Here is a 19389-nt window from a genome sequence, read left to right on the forward strand (position 1 = left end):
AGGTGATATATGTATGGATCAGAGAGAATTAATTTATCCCAAAATTTTCCAAAATAGCATAAAAAGATTTACAGAATGGGAATGATGTGCTTTCCTAAACAGCTTCTTTGAGATACTTTGTAAGTGGAATATTTGCATGTGGCTAAACCACAGTGTGGATTCAACCAATTAACAAACTATCATCCCTGGAAACTAGATGTGAATATGATTACAAAGCCCCACTGGGAAGAAGCCCAGTATCCCTGTAGTTCCAGAGAAGAGCTGTGACACCGAGGAAGGAATCTTCCATCCCAGGGAAAGCCCAGTCCACTTTCTCCTTATGAAAAACGTCTTGTTCCTCCTTCCCCTCCTTCATCTCCCTACTTTTCTCTTTTTCTTCCTGTCCCCCCTCTTAGGTACACATGCAGATCCCAGTGATCTCACCTTTGTTAATTAATTCAGTCCATATTTTTATCAAAAATTAAAATTTGATGGCGTCTTCTCTCTACCTTAAAAAATAAATGATAATATGTAATATTTCCTCACGTATTGACTCTTGTCAAATCATTGGGCAATATTTTGACCGTAAACACCCCCTCACTTTAGGTCAGCGTGAGAACCCTGCCTCCGTCTTCCATCTTCCAAGAGAGTGAATTTGCTCTTTTAGTACACTGTCCACCTTCCTTTAATCAGGTCTTGAAATTTTTATTTTGAAAATGGGAAATATAAATGGTGTCATCTCTGCAGTTGGGGCGAAAACGGAAAGGTCCAAATTTCTCTCATACTTTAATGTGGGTGAGCCATGATCTACTTGTTAAAATTCTTGGATTGCTAATAAAAGTCATAATATACCAAATGGTGGTAATTTGGATGAAACAAGCATATCAATCATTGAAGAATGGGCTCATGGCTCTTTATCTGGGCAGAATCATTAAGTAGAATTTATGATATATAATGTATACTATTAAGCAGCTTCCATTAAACTTGCCTGCCAAACTCGTTCTATACAGAGGGATGTTTCTGAAAGCAAGATGTGTGCAAGAGCGCCACCTGTAGGAGAACGTCCACATTTACTTTACAATGCTGAAAATTCAGAAAATTACTAGGTTTTGTAGCAGAAAACTTAAAGAAAAGAAAATATGGAGGAAATGAGATGTTTTCATTTACAAGTCCAAACCACCTTAAAAAATAAATTGTGTAACACTTATTCTAATAAAAATATAAGTATTTCAAGACATAACTTTTTCTCTTGAAAGAAAAAGTGCTCTGATTTTGCAGATATTTTAAACCACACAAATAGCTTTTCTTCTAATTTAAATAATAATTCAAACAAAACCGCTATACTTTTTGCTATTCTTTATATATTCTTCTACTTTGCTTTTTTGCTAACCGTACGTTTGGCAATCTTTTTCAAAACCTGAAAACAATAGCCGTTCAAAGTACAAATAAGCTTCTTTGTGATGTTTCATTTTGCAGAAAACAGTGTCCAAAAACCTACCTTCAGCATAGATGTAAGATAAATGCAGAATGCTAAGGAAATAGGGACTTGTTCTACCGCCATGAAATGTCCTTTAGGAGTTGATATCCACAGAAATTTAGTCTTAAATACTTACTACTTTGACCTAGAAGCTAATTATGAGGGAGTCGAGCCAAAAAGTGAGATGAATAAAAAGAAATTTCATTGGTATTACAGAGACAGTTGCCAGAAACAGCTTACAAATCATGAATCTATGCAGAGATGAAAAGTTGAGTCTAAATTATTATTCGACTGGGTCCTTAAATCAATGAAGAGCAAAAAAATGATTACAGTGGACCTTTAATTTTCAACTATAAAAAGTCAACATGGTAGCTTGTTCAACAGCGTTTTACTGCAGGCTGGAAAGAGAGCCTTTTGCTTTTTCATTTCTAAAAAGAGTATGCGGGGGGCGTATTTTGGGTTTGGTTTTGTTTTGTTTTGTTCTTAACATAAGTTACAATCAGTCATTGCTACAGATCACAGAAAAAGCTGCTTGGCTCTCGGACCAAGTGTGTTTTAACAGGCAACAAACCAGGAGAGGATGATGCCCTGAAGGTACCCCCTCATTATCTCACACTTGGGCCCTTTCGCTTTTCATAGACCCATTGTTCATTTGGGTGAGGCTGGATTTTAAGTAGATTCAGTGCTCATCAAGCAAGGTGCCAAAGACAGAGGCCTGCAAACTGATGTCCTCTGTGCGCAGAGCCCGAGTGGCTGGGAGGGCGGCAGCTTTCCCACAATGCACCGTGCCCGCGCTTCATCTCTGCCCTGGGAGGCCCACTTCTCAGGATGAGAGGATAATTCACTCGCGATAGCCCATTCAATCTTCAGCCTCTCGGCTGACGCTGCCAACAGAAGTGCCAATTAATGCCAATTACAATGGTGACTTTTCTGATATGGGCACCTACTCATATAGGCCATCAAACAGCCATCATATATTAATGACTGTCAGTCATTACCAACATGGGCGAAGTTTGAACTAGTGACCTGGAGGAGAACTGCTCTTTATCCTACTTCCAACTCCCTGAACCGTCCAATTCCCCTCCCCCTTTCTTGGCCAATGTTCTTAATTATAGTTTTGTACCTGAATAATGAATGTGCTACATTTTGACAGTGACAATTGCTGAAACGGTGACAGAGGAAGTGCAGCTTCTGTCTGCCATTTAGCCATCCCTGTCACAGCCTTCAGGCCAGCGAGGGCCCACTCAAACCTTCAGGGGGCACCACTATTTCCTTTGTCATTCAATCGAGCCCAGTTTTTTTATTTGTCTTTCCTACTCTTCGGAGGTAAGGAGGGCATTTTTATGCAGATCAATGTGTCCCGGACTTCTATGCAGATGCCGCCATTAGGCCTTTCTTATCTGCTCATTATTTCGTAGAGCCTTATGAACCGCAAACTCCTGGTACAATGACTATGCTGCAGATTAATCTGGAAATGCACCTCTCAGTCTCAAAAAGGGAAAGCGAGTTAAACACAACAAACATTCTAAATGATAGAAGAGGGTCAATTCCTTTTGTAAAACACACATCTTAACCTTTCTTTTCTTGAATATCACTTAACCACAATTTGGGGTTGAATCCCAGCTTGGGGTGCAAATCCTACATGGCCAATTGCTGTCTGCTGTCTGACTGTGGAGTTATGTTTTCAGGGACCCTGAGACTCCCCTCACTTAACTCCCAGAATGCATGTCAGCCTGCAGCAGTCAGGAATATTTCTTTCAAGTGTGAATTATTCCTAGGTTTGGAAAAAACTTTAAGAGGAAGAAATTGTTACTAAGCCCTTCACTCTGCCTTCCAAGAGCTTAAATATAGACCCAGCAATTGGCTACACTCCTCACACATCAGAAGAACAAAAGAATAGCCGAATAGTAGAATGTATCACACTTCCAACTCTTTACTCTTTCTCTGAAAGTGGCACCAAAAGACAATGTGTGAAAAAATAGTCTGGAATTTCACTTAACTTCTCTACATCTGTGATATGTCCCCCCCCCAAAAAAAATGCTGGTTCCCTTAAAAGGGCTTAATCCCAACATATCAATTTAGAGATCAAGTTTAGATAATCTGTCCTAGTCCCCTAGTGAGGTGGTGGCCAAATTAAGGTTACAACTCAAACCCAAAGTTTTTTCACTCTTTTGAAGCCATTCACGTTTATCATCCCAGCAACCTCCTCTGGGTACCACCCATGCACAATTCCATGCAGGGGCAATCTGGATGGGAAATATGATTAGCACCATTTTGCAGATAAGGGAAGGGAAGCTCGGCGAGGATAAGGCAAAGTGCCCAAGACCACGCAGTCTATAAGTGGCCGGACCAGGATTGGAACCCAGATATCACTGGCTTCAAAGAACCCAATCAGTCACCTCTATCGCATGACCTTAGTCCTGTAGAGATTCATTCAAGAAGTAGGTCAAGGTTCCTAAGGCCAATTCAACTTGCCATGCAAAATCTCCCAGCAGTCTATGAATCTTTGAGACTTCAAGTCACTTTAAGTTACCATTGAGCAACAAGCAACATCCTATTCTCAATAAAAGTGGGCAGCAAACACTGTGGCTTCCAGTCTTGCTCAGTGGTGCTGATACCATAAAAAGCGACTGTGAGGTAAGATGCAGGACGTGGTTTTCCTTTAACACGCCAAGAATGTGAATCCCAAAGGGCGCCATCTAATAAGACTTTAAATAAAACACAATGATTTTATTATTATCACTAGCGATCGTTCACTGAAGTCCACTGAGAGCTCTACGTACATTATATTCTATTTAATCCTCACCATGGGTGTTATTATCCCATTTATTGGATGAATAAAGTGAAGGCCAGCAAAAGTCAGCAAGTTGCCCAAATGTACCAACTTCGCGCTAGACTCTGAACCCAGGACTTTCAAGCTCCAAAGTCAGAGTTCTTTCTCACTGCTGTTCCTCGATAAGATCTTTGGTCTCATGCTTTGGGCATTTATTTGTTTTGAGGGGAAAAGGGTCCTGGGAGGGTATTTCTAAATAGACTAAGGAAAGTATTTCTAAATAGACTAATCTAAATAGACTAAGACTATTCTTGCCTCAAGGGGATAACAGGTGGAAGAATGTGTGGAAAAATATTTTTGAAAGTATCAAAATATCTCGGGATGACCCTTTATTTTCGTACTGTATTTTAAATGACAAAGACCTTTCCAACTTTGAGAGAAGATTAGAAAAAAATAGATCAGTGTACACAGCAGACAGACTGTAGAAGTCTAGAAAATAAGTAATAAAAGCAATCTTCAGGGCGCCTGGGTGACTAGTTGGTTAAGTGTCGGACTGTTGGTTTCAGCTCAGGTCAGGATGTTCTGGTTCGTGGGACTGAGCTCCGTGTCAGGCTCTGCAGTGACAGTGCGAAGCCTGCTGGGGATTCTCTCTCTCCCTCTCTCCCTGCCCCTTCCCCGCTCATGCTCGCTCCCTCTCACTCTCAAAATAAATAAACATCTTTTAAAAATAAAAACAATTGTCTTCTATCTTTGCACTGTCTTTCAAAATAGTAACTACACTAGTTTGCCTACAATACAGAAGAAACTCCCTCAAAGACACAATAGTCACTAGTTTTTGAAAAATACATATTGCACTGGCCCTCCCACCATGGTAGACAGGCTCAGACACAGAATTTCCTTTGCAGGAAACATATTAAAACTCAAGAATCCCTCCAAGTATTATATAAATATATATATATATATATATATATATATATGAAATATTAGATATAATCCTGGAGATGCATTTTTCCTTAGGACTAAAATTTTAACCGCTGATGTCATGGATCTTGAAAGGGCACAGAACCATGGCAATATGAGACCATTCTGGGCCAAACACAAGGAAATGAGCCTGGATGATAAGCAATTTTAAGGTCACAATGAGAAAACATCTAGGATTCAGGGATAATAAATATTACAGGGGTTGAAATGCAAAGTCATGAAAGATTAAAGGAAATAATAAAATGTTTGTGACTTCAGGAAATCTGACTTTGAGGAAATGTGTCCCACCCTGAGGAATTCACTAATAGAAAATCCACTACTGGAAAGTAGGCACTATTTGTTGGTACAGCTGAAACAAAATAGCTTCTGATCCGTGAGAGACTTCCATCTCACACAATGGCAAGAATTTCTGACAAGCGTTCTGCAGAAACCACTGAGTATATCTTTAAAAAGGGACAAACATTTCAATGTTCTACTGTTGAATCCAGACAGAAAAATAAATATATGAAACAAGGAGTAACATGAGGACGGGAATTCCTTTTTAAAGGACCGTAATGAAAAGATGGGAACGACAAGAAGGAAGAAAAGAGGAAACAAGGTACTGGACAAACTGATTTCAATCTAGGACAAGATTAAAAGGTAAAGCTTGCACGGCGTGTGTGCGTCCCTGAGTTCTCACTTGCCGGAACCACAGTTCTTAGTCTTTTAACACCTCGAAGCTCTTCCCATACTTCCAGATCTGAGCGTCAGCATTTTTCTTTTTTACCTACTTTCTCTTGTCTAGATTTAACTGTAATTTCCTTTTTCTGACTACATTTGGAATGCCACTATTTCAACTTTCAAACAGTTTGTATGCAAGATGTTGTTTTATGTAAAGAAGAGAAAAGATTGACAAATCGAAACCAAACAGGGAAGAATTATAAATATTTTGCTTCCCTATTGCAGCTTTCTCCATATGCCTCAAATAAAACATTTCCAATCGAGCCCTACTTCTGCATAAAGCCTACCAACAAAATAGGCCCTTATTAGTATGTAACGTGTGTAAATTGTAATCAGCACTTTTTTAAAGAAACAATTGAAATATGATGTTTATGGAAAGGAACTAGAATCTTTTCTTTTTTTTTCTTTTTTTTTTTTTTGCAAATGAAATCTGAAACTGCACAAGCTATTGACAGACTGATGGCTGGGTCGGTTGCCAGAAGCTGGTTAGGGAAGTCGGTATGAAGGTCACTAATTTCATTCTGTTTTATTTCAACAAGACCTTGAAACAAAGAACATAGTCTTTAATACGTGGCGAGGAGGTATGGGTGATAAAACTAGAGCTTTACTATCAGTTCTGTGTAATTTTTAAAAATAAGGAGATAGTATTTTACCAGAATACATGTTCTAAATGTTATCATAAAATGACTGAGAACAGGGGTAAAGAGATAATTTTTGTAGCAGTGGCTGATTTTAATTTTTCCAATGTCCCCTGCATTTTCCTTTTTGTATCCTCAAATTATGATAATTGAAGCAAATCAGCTAACGCTTTTTTTTTTTTTAAGTGCATGTCTGGATTGTATGGAGAATACTCTTTGGGACGTTTCTGGACTTTTCCCATTTATTTTAATATTCTCTATGCAGAATCCAATACTGACTTGTTTTGTGAACTTTATTTTTCTTATTAACAATGGAATTACACATTAATAATGAAAACAAGGCAACCCATGTTCCTACAATGGTCACTTGGAAATTATTCTTTTAATAAATTTAACTTGTTTAGAGAAGAGAACTTGATGTAAATAACAACAAAAAATATTTGTTTTGTTTTTGTCTATTATTTTTTAAGTGTGTTTATTTATTTTGAGAGAGAGGGAGAGAGAGAGAGCATACGTGCGCGCACAAGTGGGGGAGGGGTAGGTAGAGAGGAAGAGAGAGACAATTAAAGCAGGTTCCACACTATCAGCACAGAACCTGTCGCAGGCTCAATCTCACGAACTGTGAGATCATAACCTAAGCTGAAATCAAGAGTAGAATGCTTAACTGACTGAGTCACGCAGGCACCCCATTTTTGTCTATTATTAAAGTAAATAAATCCAAGTAAACTCATACATGGCCTCAGCTATGTGAAATGCATGAAATTATTATAGGAGAATTATAGTTTGAAGAGGTTTCCTGAAACTCTAAGTACAAAAGCTTAGATAATATAGTCCTAAAAGAATTTTTAATGTATTTGGAAATACACTATTATGCTGCATGTGCACAGGCACGCACACACACACACACACGCACACACACAAGGACTGAAGCAATAAATCTAGTGAATAGCACGAAAGGAAATTAACTGAAAAAAAATAAATTACTTAAAAAAAAGCAAAAGAAACCCTAAAACGTTCTAGCAAATAGACACAAATCCAACAGATAACAAATAAACGAGTCATCAACATCAAACACGGCCCCCAAATCCCCATTAGTTTCAAGTTCACTTGGGTTTTCTGTTACTTGGGTGAGCACCAGATCTGGGCAGTGTCAGGACCCACCTCCCCCATGGTATGAGGACCAGGGCCAACTTTTCAGACAAAATATGGCCAAGTCAGGCTCTAGAAATATGGTCCATTGTGTTTATCTATCTGCCCCAGGATAGAAAAGACCATGTATACATTTCCTTTTTTTGGCTACAGAAACTCTTCTCCATTAAACAAATCCTTCCAAAACTGCCAGTCAGAAGACACATTACCTGATGCTATGGACTGAGTGTCTGTGTCCCCTCAAAATTCCTATGTTGAAACTCTAATCCCCAGTATGATGGTATTTGGAGGTGGGGACTTTAGGAGGTAATTGGGTCATGAGAGTGGAGCCCTCATGATGGGATTAGTGCCCTTGTAAGAAGAAACAGAGAGAGCTTACTCTCTGTCTCTGTCTCTCTCTCTCTCTCTCTCTCTCTCTCTCTCTCTCTTTCTCTCTCTCTCTCTGCTATGTGAGGATGCAGTGAGAAGGCAGCTGCCTACAGGAAGGGAGCCCTCCGCAGAAGTTGACTGTGCTGGCATCCTGATCTCAGAATTCTAGTGTTCAGCCCTGTGAGAAATGATTATCTGTTGTTCAAGTCACTCAGTCTACGGGACTTTTATTGTAGCAGCTTGAGCTAAGACACTTGGTTTGACATACCGATGATGGACTCATTTCTCACATATCCACAGTATCCTCCTCTACGAGTGTTTTTTCTAACACGAGCTGAAACTTTCCTCCTCACAGCTGCCAGACGTGTAGGGCTTCTGGTGTTCATGGGGCTGATGGCTAAGAAGCAGGGTTTGCCTTTCTCCTCACTAGGCTCAACTTGCGGCTTGCTCCAAGTTGTCTCAAGATCACAATCCCACATGGTGGTACCTCGCAGCAATACCTCTGAAACAACACTACCTTCCCGCCTTGTAGGTAGCAGACCTGAAGGTTCCCGGCATAATCCTTGCCACATTACAGTGGAGTGGATACATCTGTATAGTGTTTCCTTTTTACATTGATTCCAGTGAAACCATACACTTTCTCAGCTCCTTCTTTGTCCTGTCTTATTCTGATTCACCTCAAGAAGCCAGAATCCTTAGTAGCCCTGCCTCCTTGATATCCAGCCAAGGGGGTTCACAGCCTCAAAGGCAGTAGTAGGGGAAACAGTTCAGCAGACCTGCATATAAAATTTCACCATCTTACTTCTTCTGGGTCTTAACTTCTTCAGATATGATATTGCCAACCTTCTTTAAATAAGGACAAGCCCTTTCTCATGCTATCTATAAAGTACCAGGTCCCTTAGGTTTTCTCTACCAGAACCCAAAACTTTCCTTGCTCCTAAAACTAAACTTTTGTATGAACTCCAGAGTATCCAGCCACCAACTCCTGTGATTACAGAAGGCAGACGTCATAGCTCTGGAGTACACAAAATGATTTCTCTTCTTGTTTCCTTCCCATACTAACTGATACTTAACTTACTGACTTAGTTATCAGATTGCACCTTTTTATTTAGAAATTTTAATGAATTTATTTTCCAAAATGCCCTAACTTACTCCCCCTGCCCACCTTATAGTGGGGGAGAATTTCATTAAAAACTTAAAGAGTCCCAATTCTCAACAGTTCGTAATCTATTTGAAAACTTATGTATGCACACACACACGTACACACACACACACACACACACACAGAACAGTAACAGGTCCAATGACTGGAATCTATAATCAGTGTTGATAATCTCTTAAACTTTTTATTTGTTGCATATTAACTTCACAAAAGAATATTACAGTGGAACTGCATCTTCATGAATTTCACATATGAGGCATTAGTTTACATATCTGGCTTTTCAGAATTTCTGATTAAATGTTTTAATTTAAATGGAAAATAATATTTAATGTGATATCTAGCCTAAAGTGTCCCTGAAGCTTCAATTGCAAACAATCATAATAAAGAATGTTCTTGTTTAATCTACAAAATAAGTACATTTGATTTTAATTACTTGGATAATGACTAAGCAAGTACATCAGGCACATCCCTTCCAAGAGATAATGAAAGACACAGAGGAGCAAACAATATTCCTGCGAACAGACCATCACATTCTGACTCTGAGGATGACTCCACTAATGAAAATCTGTCTTTGCAAATGACTCATCTTCTGAAGACTGCTCTGAAGATGTTGGAAATCAGAATGATGCATGTGAAAATGAAATTAATCAATATGAAGATGGGGAACAGCAGTCTATCACAGAGGGGCTGTTTGATAATAATGAAATTGAGGAAACAGTCAGTGGTAAAGAAACAAATGAAAGCACAGGAAATGTCAATGATAATAATGAATAAGTAACTAATTCTTAAAATTCAAACGGAAGAGTTAGCAAACAAAGACAAATTATCATCCAGAAAATGACAAAGACACGAAACTACAATTACTTTGAAGTTCACTCCAATTTTCTAAAAATATGAAAACACGAATATGGTAGTAAATTTAACAGAAAGGAGGGTCCGAAATTTTCAGAACTCACATCAATACTAAAGCTACAAGTTTTACTGCCTAGTTTGGCTGGAGCAATGAAGCATAAAGCGCTTAGCAGTGGAATATAAAACTAGAAAGTTCTACTGGACTTCCAGAAGGCACTTGGAAATGTCAGAATGAATCTTCTTCAGTTGTCCTTGCCTGTTTTTTAACCACATTGTTCCAAGTCCACAGACTGACCCTAGTCCATTTTGTCTGTCACAACAACGTGACAGTTTTCAGTCCCACAGTTTTCAGTCTCTCAGTCTTTAATTGCTCTAAGTTCAGTCTTTAATGTGCAGATGTTTGGTCTCAGTTTCATGTTACTTATCAACTCCATTTTCCTCATAAATGCTATTGTTTGTAACATCAATGGTGAATCACAGGTTCATGGGCATCTGGACAACTGCAGTTCCCCTGTGCGTCTAAAAGACAAACGTCGTCTGCTCTGTTTCGAATAGTGTCTGTAAGATTATTTGTTACTGTGCAAACAACCTGTTCTCCATACCATAACCACTCTCTTTTCTCACTACCAAACTCCCCACTCCAAAAGAACCAAGGCTGGGAGCGCCTGGGTGGCTCAGTCAGTTAAGCATCTGACTTCGGCTCGGGTCATGATCTCGCGGTTCATGAGTTTAAGTCCTATGGAGACTGCTTCAGATTCTGTGTGTCCCTCTCTCTCTGCCCCTCCCCCACTCACACTCTTGTGTGTGTGCCTCTCTCTCTCTCAAAAATAAACATTAAAAAAAAAAGAACCAAGGTTGAGGTTAGCTATTGCTAGTAATAGCTAAACAGTAAGCTATTATAATAATAAGCTATTATTTAACTCAGCCAAGTTCTCTAATTAGGTACACTTGCAAACAGTTCACATTTGTTCCTTTTTTTCTGATTTTGCATAAATTTTAGGTTTCTCTTTGTTCTGTTTTGTTGGGGTTTTTTTTACAAACTCAACACATTACATTTAGATGTAATTTCCTCTTATGCTGTAACTTGCCAGCAATGTTTCCCTCAGGCTAGACCTTAGCCTTAACCCAGCATTTGATAAGCATCGAGTGCTTCGGGGGGGCCCCCCGGGTAGCTCAGTCAGTTAAGTGCCTGACTCTTGATTTCAGCTCAGGTCATGATCTCATGGTTCGTGAGTTTAAGCCCCACATTGCTGTCAGCGTGGAGCCTGCTTGGGATTCTCTCTCTCCCTTTCTTTCTACCCCTCCTCCACTCCAGCTAATGCTCTCTATCTCAAAATAAATAAATACACTTAAAAAAAGCATCAAGTGGTTAAAAGTTAAAGAAATGACTTTAAATACCAGTCCCAAAACCTACATACAAATTATACATATGGCTTAGAAAAAAGTTTTGCTCTATCTGTAAAATTCAACAAATCAGCAAATCAAAAAGGATACTGGACTTTTAGAGGGACAAATATTATTGCCCCATCTACAACAGGATGCTTTCCTGGCATGTAGAGGGCACTTGATACATAAAGTGAATAAATTAATGAATGAGTCAGTGTGTGATTTGTCCATGTTTACTGTGTCACAGAAAAAACAAGAGAGGAGAGAATTTTAAAGATAAAATAGGAAACACTATCAAATGCCGTGAAGAAGACAGAAATTATGAAAACTAAGAAAAAGTCATTGGATATGGAGGTCAATAGTGATTATCAGTGATCTTTGTAAAAGTGAAGATAGCTTACACTTTTGATTATGCCCCCCTAAATTTTAGAGAGAATTCAAGAATGATGGGTCTGTTCGTGTTATAAAGGAGAAAACATCAGCAGAGCAAAGCATCTACATGGAAAATTCACAATTTTTACATCATAGTAGATCCAATATAAGCATGAAGTGGATGAGATTGTGTCATGGACAAGTAGTCCTTGGTAAACAGAATCCTGTGCATCTAGAGAGCGGCCATCGCAGTGAAATAATATTAACCAAGAATATTTCCAGTAAAACATGGCAGATTTAACACATAATTTCAAATTCAAACTCTTTCTAAGTCACTGCAAAAAGGACAGTAGCAGCATTTTTCAGGGTAGAAAAACACAAGGCGGAAGAGAATGGGAAAAGAGGAAACCTGGACAAAGGATGCCTACAAACTTGGGAATAATAGAAATTTAATTGAGACAATGAAATTTTATTTTACACCCATCATTTTGGCAAAAGTTAACAGTAAGGTAAGGATATGAAGAAATGAGAATTCCCATATTCCGCCATCGGGAGTGAAAAACGGTCCAACCACAATGAAGAGCAATCGCTGCTAACGTTGAAGGTGTTCATGCAAAAAAGAAAAATCCTATAAAATGATATATATTTTCTGTAAGAAATCCTTACATACGTGCACAAGGAGACATACATGAAAATGTCCATCGCACACAATGTGACATAGCAAAACGAGAAGTGTGCATGTCAAAAATTGGCAAGTGTAAAGGAAACTAAGAAAATATTAATATATTACAAAGTAGGAGTAGGGAATAACTATTGTGGATGGAACAAGAAGTAAAAGAACATTTCTTAAAGTTACAAAACTAACAAGCAAAGCACGAAAAAATACCATAACCAAAAGTAAAAATATAACTACTTGGAGTGAAATATGAGAAGCATAAGAAAGTAGAGGAGTTAAACACACATATGTCCTAGAGAAATTTAGTTGATTATGTTTCTAAATTAAGGGATAAGAAATAGCAATTTATGCATATTATTCTTAGATACAGAAGTTACCACTAGAAGAAATTGTTGAAAAAGTTGAAGTAAGTCCTCTTTTGGAAAAAGGAATTGAGATGGAAAGGAAGGAATAGGGTAGAGAACTATTGTACCATGTACAAATATTCCTTTAATTCAATTTTTAAAATACCTTAAATGGGTCATTTAAAATAAGAACAGAGCGGGGCGCCTGGGTGGCGCAGTCGGTTAAGCGTCCGACTTCAGCCAGGTCACGATCTCACGGTCCGTGAGTTCGAGCCCCGCGTCGGGCTCTGGGCTGATGGCTCAGAGCCTGGAGCCTGTTTCCGATGCTGTGTCTCCCTCTCTCTCTGCCCCTCCCCCGTTCATGCTCTGTATCTCTCTGTCCCAAAAATAAATAAACGTTGAAAAAAAAATTTTTTTTTTAAAAATAAATAAATAAAAAATTAAAAAAAAAAGAACAGAGGGGTACCTGGGTGGCTCAGTTGGTTGGGCATTTGAGTCTTGATTTTTGCTCAGGTCATAATGCCAGGTGTTATGGGATCAAGCCCGACATCAGGCTCTGTCTGGACTTGGAGCCTGCTTGAAATTCTCCCCCCCCCCACTCTCCTTCTGTCCCTCTCCCCCACTCACACTCTACCTCTCTCTCAAAAAACTAAATTGATAAAATAAAATAATAACAGAAATACAATTGGATTTGGGATTTAGATTATTTGTGAAATCTTCTAGATCATATATCGAAGTTTACGAGCATAAACCAGATAACAATATGTTAAAGACTGAATGAGAAATGAGGAAGTAGGGACAGCAGATGTGGACAATTCTATCAAAACTTTGGGGGCAAGGCAGAAGAGTGCCAGACTGTCTAGAGAATCAAGTGAGGACTTTTTGCAGAATAGGCAAGCATTGATTGTATATATGGGCTGATGGGAAGAGGTAAACAGAAATACTGAAGCTACGAGGGAGGGGTGGTCAGTTGATGGAGCACTTCCTCTGCGCCAGTCCCTGGTATGAGTACTGGGTATTTAAGATGAATGAGACCCTCCTTGCCTTTGCGGAGCCCCTGGGATGAGAGTCATGACAGATGATAGTTTCGTACAAAGTGTTACAAGAGCATGGAGGGGGTTAGGACTGTCAAGAAGAATTTTAAACTCTTCCCAAAGGAAGTTTGACAAGTATAAAAAGAGTGAGTGAAAATTCCGGGCAAAAAAAAATAGCAAGCCATACACTTAAAAATGTTAATATAATAAATTTTATGGTGTGTGCATTTTACTACAATAAAAGAAAGAAAGAAAGAAAACAGCAAGCAAAGGGCCCAGTGGTGTGAAAATAAAAATTTGAAAATGTATTTAATAGAAAATAATCCATGTCGGTGAATGCTGGAAAATGGACTAAAAAGATAAACTGGGGGGGCGCCTGGGTGGCGCAGTCGGTTAAGCGTCCGACTTCAGCCAGGTCACGATCTCGCGGTCTGTGAGTTCAAGCCCCGCGTCAGGCTCTGGGCTGATGGCTCAGAGCCTGGAGGCTGTTTCCGATTCTGTGTCTCCCTCTCTCTCTGCCCCTCCCCCGTTCATGCTCTGTCTCTCTCTGTCCCAAAAATAAATAAAACGTTGAAAAAAATTTAAAAAAATAAATAAATAAAAAAAAAAATAAAAAGATAAACTGGGGAAAAATAGTAAAATATCTTATAGGTTTTTCTTATGAGTTCAAAATTGATCATACATTCACTTATTCTTGAAACATTTTGAGAAGGGGTACTTTCACTTTCCATTTTGTTAGCCTTTGTGTTATTTTAATACGTTGATTATGAGTTATTTATGTAATAAAACGGTAAAAAGAAAAGCATGTATTGAACGCTTACCATTTGCTAGGCATTGGGGGGAAAATATAAACAAAATGAAGTCTGTACCTTCCAGAAATAAACAACATGAAAGAAAGAAAGATAGGAAGGACCTAATGATTTGCTTTGGCCAATGAAATTTAAGTGGAAGTGACTTGTGACACGTGTCCACATGGAGACAGTTAATTACTGGTGCTTCATTGGCTAGCCTGCTTATTCCCTGCTATGGAAGCCATGGGAGAATATTTAAATAGGGGAAAGTCACAACATCAAAGCGATCTGGAATGTTAGGCCAACTCTGTAGGACAACACACTTTGTGTGAGAACGAAACTCTAATGGATTAAACCATGGAGATTTAAGGTTTGTTACTACAGCCTAGCATAATTTGTCCTGAGTGATACAATGGTCAGCATCCATGTGCCTGAGGAATTGCCCAGTGATGTTGACATCAAGGTTGTTAAATGCTTTATTGGTTTTCATGAGTCAGGTGGTGCCCTGGGATTTTGGCAAACAAAAATTAGAAACCAGCATTTTTTTATTGCATACGTCCTTAATTCATATAGAAGCTTATATTTTCTCAGACATACAAACTTACAAATATTGCCACAATGGAGACCATTATAAGGTGATCCAGGGAGCACTCCCCTTAACACCACCACAATCCTTAAACTTCACCCTGACCTTATTCCTCATAACTCTCACCACAAACGCTGTGCTCCAAGCCAAACAAGCAGAATTTCCCACACGCAGTCTCTTAACTGTATTTCGTATTATGTGCTATGTCCTTTGCCTAGAATGTCTTTTACCCACCATCTTCTAGAATCCAAATCCCGTAGATCACTTTTTTATAAAGTATTTCATTGTTACTTTACATACATATACACACACATACACAACCACACACCTATATAATACACACAAAGTAATCCTTCTCACTAGTAAAAGGAAGGCAAAGAAACTAGTCTCTTGAATACCTCCCCGTCACTATATGTGTGGCACCGTATGTGGTACTTTGTCCGTGAACTCCCAGAGCATTTGATCTGCTCCTCTCTTCCGATACATAAAACTCTATACCTTATTGTGTATTATTACTATTATTATTACTACATAATTATATATTTTCGTTGTGTTTGAGGACGAAATCAATATCATTTACAGGCCAAGTCTAGGGTTTAGCAAATAGTAGACTGTCACTAAATTTTTTTAATGAACACTTGCAAATACCTTTTAAATGCTTTCAACATATATTTATACTTAAAATAGTTGTGAAGGGAAAAATATGATTAGAAATCAACATTATCTTTTGTCTCTACTATTATGCCTGATTTCCTGACTTACAGACATTTCAATGCCAGGGTGCAGGATGAATGCAAAACTTTATCCTGTCCCAAAAGAGGCACAGGGAGCTGGGATCTGCTGAAGAGACCTTCCTTGTAAAGACATTCAGAGTTTTTATCTGGTACACATATCTCATAAACATGATTACTTAACTATCATAAAGTAAGACACACTATAACCATTGACCAATCAGAAGACATGGGTAAAATTGTGGGAAGAAGCCCAGAGAAACAGTAAAACAGCTTTCGGCTTCACAGGACACTAATTAATCATTTTGGCTAGAAAGCCCCTCTCCCCATGGAGCTTAATGGCTTCCAAGGAAGGTTTGGATGAAACATTTCACCAGATGGATCCAGTACCTACATTAAGAGTCTGCCTCCCACACCCTTATGTATTCATTTATTTCTCCACAAAATATTTGATAGTGTGTTGAGGTAACAGGGTCTGTACTAACAAGGGACTAAAGAAAATATTGTACAACTTACCTTCAATTTTTCATAGCTGAGTGCAAGCAAAAATGAAGATGGATAATTAATATTGTGCCATCAAAAAACTTAACATTTCAATCTTATTCTTTTTGACTAACAAACCAGGATAGCAGGATAACAGTGGTACAGGAATCTTGTGAAAAAAAAAACAAAAAAAATCAGAGCCTATTTTGCACTGAGTTACTCACATTTAGAGAAATAAAAAGTCTGATTGATCTCAAAACCACATGGCAAAAAAAAAAAAAATTATAGTACATTTTCTCTTTAGCTATTGTATTTAAATGGTAAGTGACAAGTGTTGCCATTTTTTGAGCACCTACAAGACAGATGTTATTATCCCATTGGACAGATGAGGAAAATGAGCTTAGGTTAAGTTACCCAAAGTTGTTTGACTTGTAATGGGCAGAGCCAGTATTCAGACTCAGATCTATATCCAAAACCTCAGTTCCTTCCAGAATCCTACTGTATTATATGGCACAGCACTTTATCAGAGCTTTTATTACAAAGTCACATATATATATAAATATATAAGACACAGGCTGGACTTGTAAAGTCACACATAGGAAAAAGGGATTTCAAGAACTTAACCTTTTGCTAAGAACAGACCGTGAAAACAATAACTCAGACACAAAGAGTTAGTTTTGTTTTTACCTAAAAATTAATAATGATTGTCTTTATGTGCAAAGCTTTATAGCAAAGGTTAAAATCAATGTTGATAAATTAAGATTATTAACACAGACTGATAATAGTCTACATAGCAATTTAGTGACATTGCCATCTTACACGTTAATGAAATGAAAATTTGAATTGATTATATAAGGAAAGAATCTCTTGTTTATTCTAATCTTAATATTATGGTTGATAATTTCACCAGAAGCCCTGATGAAAATATACCTGATATAACAACGCCACAGGAAACTAATGATCATAATGAATCTACTTGTCACTAAAGTACAAAGATAGAGACTCATAAATCTTTTAAAAATTACTAAGAGCAAACAAGTGATCAGGGCAAACAAATGCTTATTTTATCATTGTTTATGTGTTCTCTACTTCATAGTTATTGTCTTATTTCCTGGGGAAAATGGTCAAAATGCCTTTTAAACATTTGCATTTTCCTAACTTTCCTACCTTTACTCCACAGAAGCTCCTGAAGATTGGATTCAGGAGCCTTTATTTAATTATCATTATGAGACAGATATTTAATCTTTTCCTTTCTTCTTCATCAAAAGATAATCAGTAGTCAACCGATAAATAACATTAGTATTCACCTCTTAATACAATGTTATATTTATTTTATAATTTATATTCTTTTATAATTATTTTATAAATTATTATTTATTAATAATTATTTTAAGTTGATTGTAAATAATTATTCCAACTCAAAGTGTGCATAGAAGGCCATGATTTTAAAAATCTTTTGTTCCAAAATTGTGTCTTAAAGTCACATGTATTTTATTATTTATTTTATTATCTTGAGTTAGCATTCCATAAATAAAATTAAAAGTTCGATGAATTACCCAGAAATTCCCTTGTTCCCATCACCCCTGAAGAAAGATAACTAATCAAAACCAAAGCTTTACTCAAGGATAGTTGCATTCATTTAGCTAACTGCCTCCACGGGAAACGTTCCACTTTTATTAATGGATAGTCCAAATATGACCAATTTGTCTTGAATAGAAGCTAAATCCATGTATGTTGAGTTCAGATGAATAAAAGAAAGTCATCAGTCTACCTTTAAATGAATCTCAGAATATTTTTTATTGTTTGAGTACACTATTTGCTCTTGTTTTTATAGAATTCAGCATTTTTGAAATCTCAGACACTATCATGTTTATGAGCATTACCTACACAGTAGAAAGCATTGTTGGTCTGACCCTGATATAGAAGGACCTAGATTCCTTAGGTCGAGTTGTAGAACAATATGACATCAGCCATAAACACTGATTTGGATTGGGGGATATATACTCTCATCAACATAAAATAGCAGTTTAAAGTTTGAGTTATGGTGTCAATTCAACTTAGGTTTAAATTCCAGCCATGCCAGTTATTAGCTATGTGACACCGATTAAATCACTTAATCTGTCTATGTCTCAGCTTCCTGGCCTGTACAATGAGAATACCAGAAGATGGAGTGCCTGGGTGGCTCAGTTGGTTAAGTGTCCAATTTCAGCTCAGGTCATGATCTCACGGTTCGTGGATTTAAGCCCCGCGTGGGGCTCTGTGCTGACAGCTCAGAGCCTGGAGCCTGCTTCGGATTCTGTATATTTCTCTCTCTCTCTCTCTCTCTCTCTCTCTCTCTCTCTCTCTCTCAGAAATAAACATTTAAAAAAAAATTTTTTTAATAAAAAAAAATTAAAGAGAATATCAGAAGTACCAGCCTCGGAGTGTGTCATAAAGATGAAAGGGGTTATGGTGTGTAAGTGGTTAGTGCAGAGTCTGGTACATATAAAGCACCCAGGACATATTAATGTCGTTGTTCTTGTTGCTACACACATACACTGAGGGTTCCAAACAAATTAAAGCCTGTGTGCATTTACCTAATCTTAGTCATCCCCATTTTAGCCTATCAGTTGAATGATTTTAGTGTACTTCTAACTGGATCTCCAGACTCTAGTATTGTTCAGCTCTGGTCCATTCCTCATTGCCCCTTAAGAGTTCATGGTCTAGCGAGGAGCCTGGGTGGCTCAGTTGGTTAAGCATCCAACTTCAGCTCAGGTCACGATCTCACAGTTTGTGGGTTCAAGCCCCGTGTCAGGCTGTGTGTTAACAGCTCAGAGCCTGGAGCCTGCTTCAGATTCTGTGTCTCCCTCTCTCGCTGCCCCTCCCCTGCTGGTTCTCTCTCTCTCT

This window comes from Lynx rufus, unplaced genomic scaffold (assembly GCF_022079265.1).
Source record: "Lynx rufus isolate CCGP_SWC_20201006 ecotype Redwood Valley unplaced genomic scaffold, mLynRuf1.p SCAF_1, whole genome shotgun sequence".
Classification (NCBI taxonomy): Eukaryota; Metazoa; Chordata; class Mammalia; order Carnivora; family Felidae; genus Lynx; species Lynx rufus.